Raw genomic sequence first — 18,134 nt, 5'->3', positions numbered from 1 at the left:
CAGACCGGAAAAAATGCAGAGTGTGTGCATGAGGATAAGAACCGGGGACAATTAATGTCATTGTGAGAGAATAACTGTGGAAGAACACCTGGCAGGCTGGACACGGCCTGCGAAACGTAACGCAGTTGGGTTCAGCAGGGATACACAGCGAGGCCACACGGATGACCCTATAGCTGCTAAGTGCAAGAAAGTAACATAACTCTAAGAGGAGAAGGTGCACCCAAACTTTACATACACTATTTGTGCTCAGGCAGGCCGAGTATATGAGGAGGTGTCTGTGGACCCTTTACCAACTAAAGGCGCATGGAGAATGAACGTGGGAGGATACTATACACCTGAAATACAACCTATGCGCCATAACACAAGTAAGCTGCAGAGGAAGTGACCCCAACGGCTGGAAGACCTGGGAGTGTCATATTAACACTGCAAAGTCAGAACTGGACACGCAAGAAAGCAGCGCAATGTCAGTGAAAGGGCCAAGAGCTAAGACCAAACAACCCACAATGGAGGTATTCGCAAAAGTAGAGAAGACCCCTACAACAGCGACGCAGGATACGGTTGCGACTCCCGCGGCACATGCCCCGGAAGGGGATAAGCATCAAATTCTGGCAGCCATAACTGAATTAAGCACCAACTGGAGCGCAGCAATGACAGACCTGCGGACGGCCTCAGAGAGCAAAATTGATGCGGTAGGAACGGAACTCACCCTGCTACGACAAGACGTTAGGGTGTTGGCAGAGAGAACAAGTGGTCTAGAAAGTGCAGTAAAGATCAACACTGACGTCAGCACGAACAATGCAAAAGAAGTCCACGTGCTAAAACAGCAAGTTACCAATCTTGAGAATCGGGTGGAAGAAGTAGAAGGAAGGGCGAGAAGAAACAATATATGGGTGGTCGGCCTGCCGGAGGGGGAGGAGGGCCAGGACCCCACTAACTATGCTGAGAACATGATCCTACAGGCAATAGGAGCAGACAAGGATTTACTGTGGAGCGTCCACATCGTGCCCTGATGAGAAAACCACGACCTGGGGCACCGCCGAAACCGATAATAGCAAGGATCCTGAATTACAGAGAGAGTGAAAAAATCCTGGAGTATTTTGGCAAGGGTGGAACAATAGAAAGAGCATCTACCAACATCACGGCATACCCGGATTATACGTTGTTGGTGCAGAGGCAAAGGTATAGATACGTGGCCGTCAAAAGGAGGCTGCGTGCGGCTGGCATCAAGATCAAGTATATGTATCACATCGGGCTGGCAGGCTCACCACCTTTTTAGGTTGATCGGTAATGTCTTCCTCATCAGTAGAACTTGACTCGTTCCCCCGTTCCCTTTCCTCCTCACCTGAGCTTGAAGAGTAATTTAACTTCTTTCTTCTGGTGTGCAGAGCGGGAAGCCTTTTCTTCTGGAGAAGGTAAGGTCGGCCTCGAAAGGAAGCCACCGCGGCTCCACACAGGAGGCACGGTGACCCCTCTCCGCGACGGACTAAAAACGGAGTGAGGGGAAAAGCCAAACGGCATAAAGACCCCTCCGGAAACCAGGAACCAAAACAGGAATACTCGGTGAAGTAATCAGGCGATCCTAGGCAAGGTGAGTAGGAGAGCGTAACAAGATAGGCAAGCTCAGTAGAGAAAGGAGCAGCACGAGAGACAGCAAGGAAAGGGAACGGACCGGTGAAAAAACACCCGGGGGGGGGAACTGGAAAGACTGGGAGAAGAAAGAGCAAGGGGAAAGAGAGCAAGAGCTAGGAAGAAAACAGGACAGCACGGGCGGAGCACCGCCAAGGAGAGAACTATAGATGAGCGAGAGCAACAGAGGGAAATCCGAAGTTGCAACGCGCCGAGCCGCCTAGCGTGTGGAAGTAAATACGCGTAGGCGGCGGCCATGTTGAAAAAGACTAGAATGTTAGCGCTGTCAGGAAAAAAACGTGACGGCACAATTTAATGGCGGCCCAGCTTCCACCTATTCCACAGCCGCCAACGCTCAGCGGTCGTGACAGTATGCCCCCCTCTAGGGCGACAACCCCCGGGCTTGCCGGGATGCAGGTTGTGGAACCGGCGTAACAAACGGGGTGCGTTAACATAAGATCGGGGTTCCCAGGAATCCTCGGATGAAGGGAAGCCTTTCCAATGAATAAGATATTCCAGGCGACCCTTATGGTAACGGGAATCACTGATGTGGGAGACTTCGTATTCCTCAGAGTTAGGGTCGGGTGGAACGTGAAGTCTGGGAGCTCTCTGCCTTCTCTCATCAGCCACATAGGAGCGGAGTTGTGAGGAGTGAAAAGTCGGGTGAACACGACTGAGCGACTTAGGTAACTTGAGGCGGTAAGGCACTGGGTTGATCTTGGTCAGGGTGTCGAAAGGTCCAATATACCGGGGAGACAACTTGGAAGGTCTGACCCAACGGGGTAGAAACTTGGTAGACAGCATAACCCTTGAGCCTTTGTCCCACATCGGCACCTGTCTCCGGTGGCGATCTGCTTGGTCCTTGTATTGAATGCTTGCCTTCTTAAGACTCTGTTCGGCGGATATGTGAGCTTCTCGCAGCTGCGCCAAACCGGATTCAATTGATGGGATAGAAGTATCTTTCCAGAAAGTGGGTATAATAGATCTGGGGTGGTATCCATAAGTACAATAAAAAGGACTCATACCTAAAGAAGCATGAATTGCATTGTTGTACGTGAATTCGGCAGTTGGGAGAAGAGAAACCCAATTGTCTTGTGACTGATTAACGAAACACCTCACATATTGTTCAAGGGTTCCGTTCAGCCTCTCAGTTTGGCCATTAGTCTGAGGATGGAATCCAGAAGAAAGAGCCCCCTCAATCCCCAACAATTTGCACAAAGCTGACCAAAACTTAGAGGTATACTGGCTGCCACGGTCGGTTACAATCTTTTGAGGGAGACCATGCAATCTGAATATGTCCTTAAGAAAGACTTCAGCAGTGAGCGAAGCAGAAGGTATGCCGGACAATGGGGAGAAATGCGCCAATTTGGAATAGGTATCGACAGTTACCATGATGCACGTACAACCTTGGGATTTAGGTAAGTCGACGATGAAGTCCGTAGAAATGTTAATCCAAGGACCTGGAGGGATCGGGCTGGGTTGAAGTAACCCCAACGATTTCTGGGTGGAATTCTTGTTACGTAAACAAGTCAAACATGTTTGAATATAAGCCTGAGTGTCTGCCCTCATACTGGGCCAAAAGAAGGTTCTTTGGAGTAGTTCTAGCGTACCACAAAGACCTCGATGACCCGCAACCTTCGATTCGTGGCACCACCTAAGTGCTTGTACCTGGAGGTCGTGTGTGGGTAGGATTAGTCTTCCTCGGTTGAAATACAGTCCATCTTTTTCCTCGACAGGTAACTTTCCTAGAGTGGGAGCGGGTCCTTCTAAAGGAGTATAAGCCCCCCTAACCTCTTCTAGAAAAGACGACACAACCAGGACGATCTTAGTTCAAGGAAACATGAGTTCTTTCTGATATGGCTTGTTGACTTCATTTCTTCGAGACAACGCGTCAGCGACTTGGTTCTGAGATCCCGGAATATACGTGATGGTGAAATGAAACTGAGCAAAAAAGTGTGCCCACCTGGCTTGTCGAGTGTTATAGCATTCCTGTTGCCTCAAAATCTGCAGATTTTTGTGATCGGTACGTATCTGAAATGAGTGCATACTTCCTTGAAGTAAGTGTCTCCATTCCAGACAAGCCAATTTCATAGCCAGTAGCTCTTTCTCGATGACAGAATAATTTTGTTGACTGTTTGTCAAGGTTTTAGAAAAATAGGCTATTGGATGTTCCATGCCGCGGTTGACTTGGAGAAGAACGGCCCCTACTGCAGCAGCAGAAGCGTCGGTCTCCATTATGAAAGGTTTCAGTTGGTCTGGTTGCCGAAGAATAGGAGCCGTGCAGAATCTTCCTTTGAGACTAGCAAAACTGTCTTCAGCCTCTTTATTCCAAAGAAAGGGTTTAGAGGATTTCTTAAGGAGAGAAGTGATGGGCAAGGTGAGCCTTGAAAACCCCGGGATGAATTTCCGGTAAAAGTTCGCCAGACCTAAAAACCTCTGGACGTCCTTGACAGATGAAGGAGATGGCCATGAGAGAATGGCTTCAACCTTCTCGGGATCCATGGTTATCCCCTCTTCAGAGAGTATAAAATCCAAGTAAGGCATGGATGATTGAGCGAAAGCACATTTCTCTGGTTTAACCAAGAGGTGATGTAATCGGAGTCGGTGTAACACCTCCAATACCTGGGAAGAATGTTCTTCCTTCTTCCTGGAAAATATCAGGATATCATCAAGGTATACAACTGTGTTGATCCCCAACAGATCGGAAAATATGCAATCCATAAACCTCTGGAATACAGAAGGAGCATTTACCAGTCCAAATGGCATCACTCGGTACTCAAAAAGCCCGTAGGGAGTGCGGAAAGCAGTCTTCCATTCATCACCGGATTTCACCCGAAGCAAATGGTATGCGTTCCAAAGATCGAGCTTAGCAAACAATACCGATCCCTGAACGGCTTCAAGTATCTCCGAAATTATAGGCATCGGGTATCTGTCCTTGATCGTTACTTGATTTAGACCCCTGTAATCGATACAAGGTCTCAACTCCTTGGAGTCTCTCTTGGGTATGAAAAATAAGGAAGCACCTGCTGGGGATCTTGAGGGTCGGATCAATCCGTTAGCAAGAATGTCATCCAAATAGCTCCGGAGAACTGCCTTTTCAGCCATAGAAAGGGGGTACATTCTTCCAAAAGGAACCAAGGCCTGTGGTATGAGGTCAATATTACAATCTTCCGGCCGATGAGGGGGGAGTACCGAAGGTTGTTGTTCCTTAAAAATATCAGCAAATTCCTCAAATATCCTGGGTATATTGTGGATGGAGCTACTCTCAGTAGCACATATCGTCTTGACTTCCTCAAACATAGGTCCCGGCAAACACCTTTCTTGACAAAAGGAAGAGTGAAAACTCAGCAGGTTGTCTGTCCAATTTATTGTAGGGTTGTGTTTGCGGAGCCAACCAATCCCCAATATAACAGGGAAATGGGCGGCCCTAATGATATCGAACTTCAAAGACTCAGAATGTTGTTGGATAGATACTTGTACTTCCTCGGTGGTGTGGGTAATGAGCCCGGAGAATAAAGGAGTGCCATCTACCCCTTCTACCTTCTGGTCTTCCTTCTTTGGAACTCTGAGAAGACCCACCTTGTCTGCCCACAAGGTGTCTAGGAAATTTCCGGCAGCTCCACAGTCAAGTAAGGCTTGTGTCTCTATCTTCTGTCCTCTAAACCGGAGTTGGACGGCAATTACCATCAATCGATGGTCTTCGGAGGTCTTGGCAGGGGTCACTGAGAGCGTAGCATAGGAACCAACTGACGCCCCTCGATAGTCTGTCCCACCGACTACCGAGGGCGCTCGTTTCCCGGCCTTCTCGGGGGTACGTCAGGACAGTCTCTCAGAAGATGATTGGCCGAACCACAATAGAGACACAGACTGCCTTCTCGCCTTCTCTTCTTTTCTTCTGCTGTCAAAGGAGCTCGGGTAGTACCAATCTGCATTGGTTCATCTCTGGAAGGTGGGCGAGTAACAGGTGAGGAGGTCGAAGTGTGGGTTTCAAGAAAGGATCTGGGAGGACGAGTCTTCTTCTTCTCGTTCCTTCTTTCGGTCATGCGATAATCGATCCTTATTACCGCCTTAATGAGATCGGAGAAAGAATCTGGGCGGGGAATTCTGGCTAGTTCGTCTTTTAAGTCCTCCCGCAAACCCCTCCGGAATATGGTATACTGTGCTTCTTCCTGCCAACCAGTCTCAGCTGCTATTCTTTGGAAAGAGGACAGATAGGAAAGTAGGTCTGAATTCCCTTGACACACGTCAAGGAGGTCTTCGCTGGCTACAAAGGCTGTTTCCGTATGGAGGAAAGTCTGTTTGAGAAGGTCCTTGAAGGCTGTATAATCCTGTAACACCGGGTCTGATCGAGATACCAAAGGGGTGGCCCATGCTAAGGCATTACCCGTCATATGGGTTATCATGAACCCTACCTTGGTATGGTCTGTGGAAAAGGTGCCTCTTCTGAAAGCAAAGTGAATATTACAAGCATCAAGGAATTCCTTTACTTTCCTCTCGGTGCCATCAAATTTTCCTGATACCAGGGGTGGGGGGGGGAGATCCGCTGTGAGCTGTTCTCGAGCAGCAACCCTTTGTTGAAGGGCGGCATTGTCTGTTTTCAAAGTCTGAACCTCCTGACTCAAACTCTGTACTGCTGCGACGAGTTCCTGGAGTTGTTGTGGGGTTGCCATCTCAATATTATGGCGTTGCAAGCTATCACATCGGGCTGGCAGGCTCACCACCTTTTTAGGTTGATCGGTAATGTCTTCCTCATCAGTAGAACTCGACTCGTTCCCCCGTTCCCAAACGGCATAAAAACCCCTCCGGAAACCAGGAACCAAAACAGGAATACTCGGTGAAGTAATCAGGCGATCCTAGGCAAGGTGAGTAGGAGAGCGTAACAAGATAGGCAAGCTCCATAGAGAAAGGAGCAGCGCGAGAGACAGCAAGGAAAGGGAACGGACCGGTGAAAAAACACCCGGGGTGGGGAAACTGGAAAGACTGGGAGAAGAAAGAGCAAGGGGAAAGAGAGCAAGAGCTAGGAAGAAAACAGGACAGCACGGGCGGAGCACCGCCAAGGAGAGAACTATAGATGAGCGAGAGCAACAGAGGGAAATCCGAAGTTGCAACGCGCCGAGCCGCCTAGCGTGTGGAAGTAAATACGCGTAGGCGGTGGCCATGTTGAAAAAGACTAGAATGTTAGCGCTGTCAGGGAAAAAACGTGAAGGCACAATTTAATGGCGGCCCAGCTTCCACCTATTCCACAGCCGCCAGCGCTCAGCGGTCGTGACAATATGCTTCTGTATCCGGCAAAACTGAAAGTGCTGCACAAGAGTAGAGTGCTTTTATTTGACACACCGGAGGAGGTGGTGTCATGGTTAGACTTGCAGGGCTGCCCGGATCAAGAGGCGGACCGAGATCGCCAGGAACACAATGATTGAGGAACCTGAATCGTGGACACTGAGGGGGTAAGTGGGAGGGGGGCATTGTCATATGGGGACAAACGGGATTGGAGAGACATTGTGTGGCCCCTGGGCCCCGTGCCCCTATACGGACTGGAATATAGTGGTTAAAATGTATAAAGGAGCTGCATAGAATTTACATGCAGTGTAACAGAATGGAAAATAGGAGCAAAGGGACTGAAAAAACCCACCCCTGAGAACTAGTAGCTGAGTGGCCGCTAGGGCAACTTCACCCTACTGAGCCCTGAGCATAGGCTTGCGCCAGACAGGGCTAGATGTGGGGGGGCCTGAGATCCAGGGATGGAGCTGGGCAACAGTTGGAGGGAGAGTTGTTGGGGAAGGGTTGGGAGGGGGGCGGGAGGGAGGAGGGAGAGTTTGAGATGTACATAGTTGTGGGGAGTTTAAGTTTGAACAGGAGCCTATCTAGAAACATTAGACGGTTGAATCTGTATCGCGCGGGAGGGCGGAAGCTGGTAGAGATGGAGAAGAGAGAAAATAATGAGTCATGGGGGATCTTAAAATAATTACATGGAATGTCAGGGGACTCAACAGTTATTTAAAAAGGAATAAGGTTATGTTGTATCTAAGAAGGCAAAAAATAGATATTGCGTTGCTCTAGGAAACGCATTTGACTCGGGAAAAGATGGAGTTAGTTGTGAAGAAATGGAAAGGGGTGGTGGTGGGCTCGACATACTCTGCGTATGCCAGAGGAGTACTTATCTGGGTGGCACCACATGTCCCATTTCAACCACTACAGGAGGCGGCTGAGACAGATGGCAGGATGGTCATGCTGAGGGGGCTGGTAGAAAATAAGAAGATGAGCATTGTAAACACATATGCCCCTAATCAGCGCATGGCAGCGTATTTTAGGACGCTGTGTACCAGCCTCTCCATATGTGTGGGTAGCGCAGTGATCTGGGGTGGGGATTTTAACTGTGTATTGAACTCCAACATAAATAGATCGGATGGCAAAATAGATAGACCTACCCCAGCGACGAAAGTATTACAGACACTGCTAGATGACTTTCGTCTGACAGATGTATGGAAAACAGCACACCCCCAGGAGAGGCAATATTCGCATTACTCCGCCCGCAGCACCTACATACGAGGCTAGACCATATCTTTGCCACGTCGAATGTGATAGCAGAGAACACTCAGATAGAATATAAGGCGAGGGTCCTTTCGGATCACTCACCATTGGTTTTTGGGTGGCAATACGCCCCCTGAGAGCATGGATACCGGCGTGGCACCTCCGGGCGGAGGTGCTCAAGGACCCAGTTTTTAGAGAAGATATAAGAGAAGAGATTACCAATTATTTTGAGGAAAATACGGGTAGCGTTGACTCAGTGGGCACATTATGGGAAGCCTTTAAGGTAGTAATGCGAGGGGTTGCCATAGCAAAATCAAAAGGCCTGCAGGGCGGAGTTCTGGCTGACCTACAAAGAACAGAAAAGGAATTGGAGAGATCATTAAAAAGGGGATGCAAAAACATGGAGTGGGTTCTCAGGCTGCAGCAGGAATGTGCTAAATACTGGGAAAGGCTCTGCAATCTTAATTACAAAAAATATATTGAGAGACAGCATGCGGGAGGGGATAAAACTGGACGGCTCTTAGCATGGCTATACAAGAGTGAGGCTCCCAGACCTACGATTAGAATGATAATAAGAGAAGATGGTGGTGTAGTGGACACCCAAGAAGGAGTCAACAGGGAGTTTGCAGAATATTACAAGGTGCTATATACAGACAAGAGAGGAGGTAGCCAAGAAGAAATATTAGAAACGCTAGAAGACATAGGACGACCTATTATCAGTGAGGAGGAGAGGGAAGAGCTAGATGCACCAATCACCTTAGAGGAGTTAGAAGAAGTGGTGAGGCAGCTACCTACCTGTAAGACCCCAGGGGCGGATGGGCTCCCGCATGAGTTTTATAAAATATACAAGGAAGAAGTGCTCCCCCCAATGTTAGAAATGCTCAATGAAGCGTTTGAGGTAGGGCGGTTACCTGAAACACTCAGAGAGGTGATCATTATACCGCTCCCTAAACCCAATAAACCTGTGCACAGCTGTGGCTCTTACCGACCTCTCTCGATGCTGAACCAGGACAGTAAGATATTGACGGCTGTCCTGGCAAACAGATTGCGAAGAGTAATTGGCAAGTTAATTCACCCTGATCAGACAGGCTATGTCCCGAATAGGAACATAACTCATAACCATAAGCGGCTCCGACTTGTGGTTGAATGGGGTAGTGTGACTGGAGGCGAAATGGCGATTGTGTCCTTAGACGCAGTCAAAGCTTTTGATTCGGTCAAGTGGCCATGGCTGCTGGCGGCCTTAGAGAAATATGGGATGGGACCTGGGTACATGAGGTGGGCAAGGATGCTATATAGTGAACCACTGGCCAGAGTTAGGACAGGATCAGTAATATCTGAGAGATGGCAACTTGGCAGGGGCACTAGGCAGGGGTGCCCTTGGTCCCCGATGCTTTATGTATTGGCTCTAGAGCCCCTAGCGATATACCTTAGACAACTATATGATACGATAGTTATTGAGGTGGGGGGGACGACACTTGATCTCCTTATATGCAGATGATCTGTTTCTATACTTAAGGTATCCAGAGGAAAATCTCCAGTACATACTGGAGGTGATGGAGAGGTATGCAGGGCTGTCTGGGATAGCAGTGAACCCTCAGAAATCTAGTATGTTCCCGCTGGGCAGTTATAAGGGAACCCCCGAGGAACAACTACCAGTGCTGCAAATACCATGGGCGGTGCGTTCTTTCCGGTATCTTGGGATAGACGTATACCACACGGTAGAGGAGGAACATAGGCACAATACTGAGGTGGCAATCCAGAAAATTGAGAAGTGTATGCGATTTTGGGTAAAGTTACCCCTAGCTATGATGGGACGGGGTGCAATGCTAAAAATGGTGGTCCTGCCTAGGCTCCTGCATTATTTCAGTAATATTCCATATATGATACCTAAGAAGTTCTTTGCTAAACTGAACAGTATATGTAGGGATTTCTTGTGGCTTGGTGGCCGAAACAGAGTGGCGTTATGGAAGCTGCAGAACTTCTATGAAAAAGGAGGGATAAAACTGCCTAATTTTGAGGTTTATTATGTAGCAAGTCAGCTGCAATATGTGGCTAAGTGGCTCTCGGAGGAAGAGACCCCTGAATCTAGACTATTCAGACACGATAGCGCTCCATTTTACTTAAAAGAAATGATCTGGCTTCCTAAGTCTGAGATGAAAGAACGCCCTAGGATGATTACGCTCGGATGGCAATTGTGGCGTTGGGCATGCCGGATGATGGAGAACCCATTCCCATGCTCCCCGCAGGTACCGCTAGTCACATTGGCAGGGGAGGACACGCAGTTAAGGGCGATAATCAGGACTCACTGTGAATCGGTGGGGTTGGTAACGTTGGGAGATGTTTGGCAGGAGGGGACCATTTTGGATATTGAAACTCTTGGGGAGGAAACGGGACTGCATGCGGGCCAGTACATCACATATCACAGGATGGTGCAGAGAATTAGGAAAACATGGCCTGAAACAGTATTAGAAGAAGAACCAGATGCGATTATAGAGGCAATATATGACATATCGGAGGGGGCGCATGAGATTTCTAGACTGTATGAGATGTTGATGTCTAAGGTCAGGAAGGACTTGACAAAATTGAGACTAGATTGGGAAGCGGAAGTTGGAACCCCGATAGAAGATGGGATGTGGGAACGAGCCCTGGGATACCACAAAAAGGTGTCAAGAAATGCAAGACTGAAACAAATACAACTATACATAACACACAGAGCATATATGACACCTATGAGGATATCCAAGTTTGGAGAAAAATGCTGACATGACACATATGTTTTGGTCATGCCCTGTAATCGAGCGTTTTTGGGGAAAAGTCACACAAAAGCTAACGGAAAAGGGGGTCACGATAATTATAGATACAGCCTGAGCCTGCTTGTTGGGAGCGTTCCCCAGATCGTCCAAACTTAAACATGTTGGTAAATTGAAAGATTTAGCATATGTGCTTGCTAAACGAAGGATTGCAATGGGATGGAAGACTTGTCACAAGCCACGGGTGGAGGTGTGGTGGAAAGAGTTACAGTAATGGGCAGAGGCAGAAACAATGGTATGGCAAGAAGCAAGCATGTCAGGGGGGTAGGAAGAGACAGGTTCCCTGATGGCATGGAAATCATTAATAGCGGAATTATTTGGAGTAACACAAGACCGAACAGAATCTACGGGAAGTGAGACCCTGCTGCGTACGGCAGATACAGAGTACGAAGAATAAACAGGCTCATGGAAGGGGGTGCGAGGGGGGAGCAGTGATCAAGATTGAGTATTGAACAATGGCATTGTTGTAAAATGCACTGCATGTTTGGTTGTATTGTTGTTTGGTTTGATTAAAATTAATAAAAAAAAATGTTTTAAACGATGTAGTTCTAAAAACAATGGATTGATCTTAAATAGGTCCAATGTTATGCAATTGTTACACCACATTCCACACCTGAAAACAATCTCCACAAGTGACGTTAAGATTGTGGAATTTGTAGAGGAAGACGTTTTGGACCTGGTTCGAATTCACCTACACTCAAAAATAATAAGAGAATTCCTAATGGAAAGCAGGGCCATTCTGAACAAATTGGGCTTCAACATCAGAGAGGATGATGGTTCAAGGAATAGTAAAAACTCAATGGAGCAAAGTAATAAAAAAAGAGGTTGATTACTCTGAAACCAGAAGAGCTTGGAAGGGCATGAGGAAAGTAAATGTAGAGAAAGAACTAAGCTCCAGAAAAGAAGAACTTTACAATGCTGAAGAAGAATGCTCATCCAGTAAAGAAGAGAACCCTAGGAAGTGTATAAGGATCACGGTTGCTGGCAATAACCGAGACGAGGGATCTCCAATGTGGCCGAAGACCAATCAGAAGAGGGAGCAAAAGAAGAAAACTGGTGCTGCATGTCAAGAGCCCTAGCTTCCTCTAGTCAAAGATAATGCCCGAGGTTTGCCAGATCGACGATAGAGTGCGGGTCTTGGAATACAAGAGGTCACGCGCACTTACTTACAAAATCTTCAGAGGCGCTGTGCAATCTGGACATATATTTACAGGAGACTTGGTTACTTAACCCACCCTGCGTTGAAGGGTTTGAAATTGCGTTCAACCCGGCGACCGCTAATAAAAAAGGACGCCCTATGTCTGGCCTACTGACCCTGGTAAACAAAAAGGGGATTACGGATTAGCAGGTTCAGAAACTTCAACGTTTATATTCAACTGACTACAATAAATTGTGGGAATTGTGGGAATGTAGATGATACATTAAAATCAAGCCTCCAGATACTTAATTTATACTGGCACCACCAGCAGGCCGGGGAAACATCATTTGTAGACAAACTGTGTTACATTATTGATGAACTGAGGATGCTGAACGAACAAGACGAAATAATAATTTGTGGTGACCTAAACTTGGATTTGATGCTTCTAAGTAGAGATGAATTGCCAAAAAAACTCTAAAGAAGATGAAAATTGAGTTGGCAAAAGTATGGCTAGAAGAAATGGAGGTCAGACACATAAGCATGATGAACAGAACCAAACATGGGGATATCCTGCCAAAACGATATGGGAAAGGGGCCCACTAAACTCAATATTGGACTATTTATTTGTCTGTGAAACTATGGCTAAGAAAATTCCCAGGTTGGAAGTGAAACACACAACCAACAAGTCGTACACCAGTGAACGCAATAACAAGCCAGATGAACTGACGCCCCAGACGGATGATCTTCGCACACCGAGCATATAGAACAGACTGTCTGGGGAAGCGCCCTAATAACCCGTAGAGAACTCATGCCTGGGTACGTTTTTTCACCTCCGCCCGCTTATTATCACCTAATCCTTCAGCATAATACATATGGGTGGTATATACTAATCTTGCACTCTTTCATCTGTAGAGTCAGATAACTTACGATACGAGCAAGCGGCATTAAGGAAAGGACGAGCCTTTTAAGGCACCCGCGATTAATTCTGTAAAGGAAAACGGAAGTAATCCAAAATGTTGTGATCCTGTTATATATATCCTGCTTCTGGAGCCTGAAAAATAAACATACTCAACAAGACCAATGTTCGGGTGAGCATGTTTGGCCTTCATTCAAACGCTGAATCTTATAGCCTAGAACACTGCATGGGCCCGACTCCATACACAAGTAATTCTTAACCATACAAGATATTTATCCATATGAAGATATGCTGAGGACCTTTTTCGGCGCCTCTCTTCGCACTAACCACACAGTGCTGTCCCATTAACTCTACCTCTTTTTAAGAGATGAGTAACACCACAGCCATTCGCATTAACACTGTTTTCCTTGTTATCTTTCCTCTGATGTTACACCAACAGACTGGAAGGACGTCAATAAACCGTACGACATGATCAAAACTGATGCCTGACTCACATAATTAGGACAACTTCTCGCGAGATCTAACTACTTTTGAGATTTCAAATAACAATAACGTAAAGGTAAAATCCTGACTAGTTCACCTTACTGATAATAATTACAGCCACTAAATCAAGGATTAGCCAAGCTTCATGCTGTTCTTTATCCTTTGTTACTCCTTTAGGCAGGACAATTTGTATATTTCCTGAGTCAAGTATTTTCACTAATAGGAGAAACTGGTCAGGCACGACCACCAGCAACCTACACCCCTGACTGTTGGTAAGGTAAGAAATCTTCCTAGCAAAATTCTTTAAACAGGAATTTTTCCCGGCATTTTAAATATCGGGCTAGCTGCTAACCCATCTGTAGGGAACAAGGGAATTAGGCAACTATGAAAGATCGCCTATGTTAACATACCAGCTCTCCTAAACCTCCCCTTACAGTCCACAATGAGTCTATCCTAGACTAAGGCATTAGATATTATCTAATTTCTAAGATTCCCTGTCCTTCTGGGACAAGGTTATATGACCTTATAATACCATCTCCTTCTCGAGAGGTATACATATTTACCTGATTAGACTGCACCTTGCTCCACTATGATCTAGAAAGGAAGGAATGAATGGAGCTAATACTGTTTTTTGAAACCAACCTATTTAGCTATTTATAAGCTTCTTCTCAATCTGGGATTTTTTGCCAGTTCTTTATATGAAAACTTTAAATTTCAAAATGGATATTGATCCTCCATTTTTTACCGTTTTCTTACAGGGGAAGATACCTCCTGTAGTCCTCTCTTCACGTCTTCCAGAACCAGAAGATTAGAACAATAGCTAATTTCACCTAATTACTTGTACCACTATACTAGACTAGGCTAGTAGAACAGCACCCAGATACTGTTTGTGGTTAATAACCTCAAACCTACGCTGCCCCTGATGAATTTCCAAGGATTAAAACCCTAAATAGATTAGGAAAGAAACATGTTGGGCTTTTTTTTAACCATATTTGATTTTTTATATGTTTGAATGAATATGAATATTTGAGAATATGAATGGGATGAATGAGAATGAAGTGGATGAGTGATTCATTTAGGCATGTCCTAGTGATTCTGCACGACACAAGCTACTTTAACATCTAAGCCACTTTTCAATGGGCTTTGAATTTGAAGTCGTTACACACACTATTACAGTGAATTATTATCTAGCAATATACTAGCCTCTATAATACAACTTTATGAACAAGTTTCGAATCATATTTTTTATATGATATATGTTGTATGTATTTTTTGTATAATGAAAATTAAAATATGTATATTTTTCCAACTCAAAGTAGCAATGCGTAAGTCATTTTCCAATGTTGGATAAAACTTTGAGGACATGAGTTAGCTCCTCCTGTTTATATAAGAAAACTGTATTCTGGAGTAAAAAGCTCTATTGTTTATTACTTAAGGGTTAACCCCCTTACATGAGGGTCTGCTTGAGACTCCAAATAACCACCCTCTACCTCGTTGTGTATTAACGTGGAAGTGAAACACACACCGGAAAGTGATCACAACTTAGTAAAAATAAGTTGGGAATCAAAAGCCCAAGAAAAGACTGAACCCTGGAGTACGGGCATAGAAACTGAACCGGGCCTAAATCGATTAAGGATGAGGAGAACTAATATTTATGATCTCAGAAGTAAACTGGAGCAACAATAATAGTGCTGTGAACAACTGCCCTATGACGCCCTGTTATGCTTGAGCTAAAACATGGCGTTGGGGCGCAGTGTATTCTGGGAGCACTCAGAGCCATAATGGATATTTACTTCATGCCGCAGTGAAAAGCTGTACTTATTTTGCTGAGAGCTGAATTTACTTTGCTGAAGAAAACATGCTTTCCAAACCTGGTATGCAGTCAAGGACATTCTGCTGGGAAAGCTGGCTTTGTTATGTCTTGTTATGAGTTATGGAACTGTTTTCTGTGGCGCTTGTTCTTAGAGAAGGGAAGCGCTTTGCTCCTTGAGGTTACTGTCGGTTGACCCAGCTGGCAATCAAAGGTTGCCCATCAATGCGCAAGTGCATTTGGCAGAAGGTTCGAGAAATTACCACCCCTTTTTGAGGAGTGCATATATGCGGAACCCCTCAACGGTCAGACCGGACAAGTTCAAAGACCTCAGTCAGAGGGGGAAGCTTCCGTCCGGCATACCTGTGGGCTGTTGTGCTCTCGGCCTGGCTGTTATCGGGGTCTTCCAGCCGCTTCTGGCGAGATGAGGGATTCAGTTATGCCCACGGTGATGTATTTTCTTTTGAATTCTCTGTATTTTCTGTGATTTATTTCTGTGTTATCACTTGTTGCTTCCAAGCTTTGAATGAATAGCCGTATAAGTGCTCATTATTTTCTAAGAGTGCGTGTGGTTGTAAGCCATTGCGTCGTCTACCTGCGTTTAAAGTATTGGCTCTGCAATTGCATTGGTGATTAATGACTGTCCGTGCACTTTGGGCGAGCAATACACGCCATTCTGCAGAAATACTTAAAAAACTGTAGTAGAGGAGGGAAGAACTTATTTAGGCATCATGTCTATGACCCAATGATAGTGCAAAAAAAGAGGGAACTGAGACAAAAAATAAGAGCCCTTGGATCCATGGTATTATTAGAAAGTCGTATGGAAAAGAATAAGCTAAAAACACGCTATAAAAACTGGATCCAAAGTCATAGACACATCATGCAGCAACAAGATGCAGAGCGAATGATGGCAACACTAGAAAATAAAAACTTGAGACACTTTTGGACCCTAATTAATGACAAAGCTACGTCCCAAGAAGCCGTAATGACAAACATGGTCACCGAAGGCCAGTGGACTGAGCACTACTCGAGGCTGTTCTAAAAACTAAAAGGTAAAAAAGCACGATATGTGGAGGAACCACTTTTGAGATGGGACATCGAAATCTCAAAAGAGGACATTCTTCAAATAATAAAAAATAACAGTTCGTCAAGAGCTCCGGGACCTGATGGCGTTACCAACATAATGCTGAAAGAACACCCCAATGAATGGGCTGACTTTTGTGAAGCATTATTTGAGAAAATAATGAAAGATGCTGCCATTCCAACATTGTGGAAATCCGCAATATTTGTTCTCATATTTAAAAAGGGCAATAGATCTGACCCTAGAAATTACTGACTCATCGCACTGCTTGACGTGATAGGAAAAGTGTTTGCCACGTCAATAATATAACATAATACACATAAAATAAATAATAAATAACATAATGGGTCAAACAAGTGGGAGCATTTGATTGCAGACAGACGGGGTTTGTAAAGGGTGTGGTCTGTGGCCTCAACCTTCTAATACGAAATCTTCTAAAGATGGAGGCTTTAAGAAAAGGAATAAAAATCTACGCAGCATTTGGGGATTTAGCTCACGCTTTGGATGGGGTCGACCGGGAACTATCATGGGAGTAAATGACAAAGATGGGGTGCCCCCAGAGCCTGTTAAAGGCTATGAATGAACTGCATTTGGAAACAAATGTAAAAATTCATCTTGATCAAAGTGGAACCCTGACAAAACAGATAAGCACTAAGAGATGCGTAAGACAAGGGTGCCCTCTAGGATCCACTCTCTTCAAGCTGATGTGGCGAAGTTTTGGAGATAATCCCTGCATTCCCACCGAAAGTAAATGGGAACCATGTAAGCTGCTTAATATATGCGGACGACATAGTTCTATTGGACCTTACTCCAATAGGTCTTCAGAGGAAAATGACAGCACTGGTAAATTATCTACAGAAGAATGGGCTTGAAGTAAACGCAAAGAAATCTGTGATTGTACAACTTTCAGATTTAAAAAGCCAAAACAGAACAAAGAAACCCAAATATGAATAGAAGCTCGGAAACGAGACATTGCGGACATCTCAGGCGACCTATTTGGGAGTGCAAATAAGTGCGAGTATATCGAATGAACCAATGGTGATGAGAATAAAAAACAAATGTAAAGCCTTAGCAGTGCAAGGAGCTGTGCTGCATAAGAAATATGGGAAATTCTCATATAAGCCCATTCTGAAATTTTACAAAGCGAAGGTTATTCCTGCACTAATACACGGAGTGGAGACAGCTGGGCCTTTTGTCAATTAATGCAAGGGTAACATGGAACACTATCGATATACAGAAAGATCATCGAAAGCGAAGGTGTACCGCAATATGAAATACTGAGAGCAAGAAGTGGGAACAATCCAAAAGAAGTCTTTGAGACTTGGAAAATGAAATGTATAAACATTCTGTTGCAACTATCGACGACAAAAGAGACGTTGGAAAAGAAAAAACAATGAAGTAAAAAAAAACAATTGACAATGGATTGGATGGAGACTTTGGAGCAGCGAGCAAAGCATGCATGCATGCATGAAAGAATGCCCTCCAGAAAGCAAGGCACTAAAGGAAATGCCTAAGTACTTACAACTATTTCCATGCCCAAGAAGAAGACAAATCTTTCTAAAGTTAAGACTGAACCTATTGCACACGATGGAAGTCAAAAACATAAGAATGCGGAAGGATGAAATTATAAGTTCCAACTGTCGATTCTGTAATCATGAGATTGAGACGCTAAAACATCTTGTGATCTCATGTCCAAATTTGAGAGATTTGAGAACTAAATTTTTGGGAGACGAAATAAG

The sequence above is a fragment of the Ambystoma mexicanum genome, chromosome 14 (assembly GCF_040938575.1).
Source record: "Ambystoma mexicanum isolate Mex_15411 chromosome 14, UKY_AmexF1_1, whole genome shotgun sequence".
Classification (NCBI taxonomy): Eukaryota; Metazoa; Chordata; class Amphibia; order Caudata; family Ambystomatidae; genus Ambystoma; species Ambystoma mexicanum.
The sequence above is the reverse complement of the archived record's forward strand: the minus strand, read 5'-3'. Positions refer to the sequence as shown.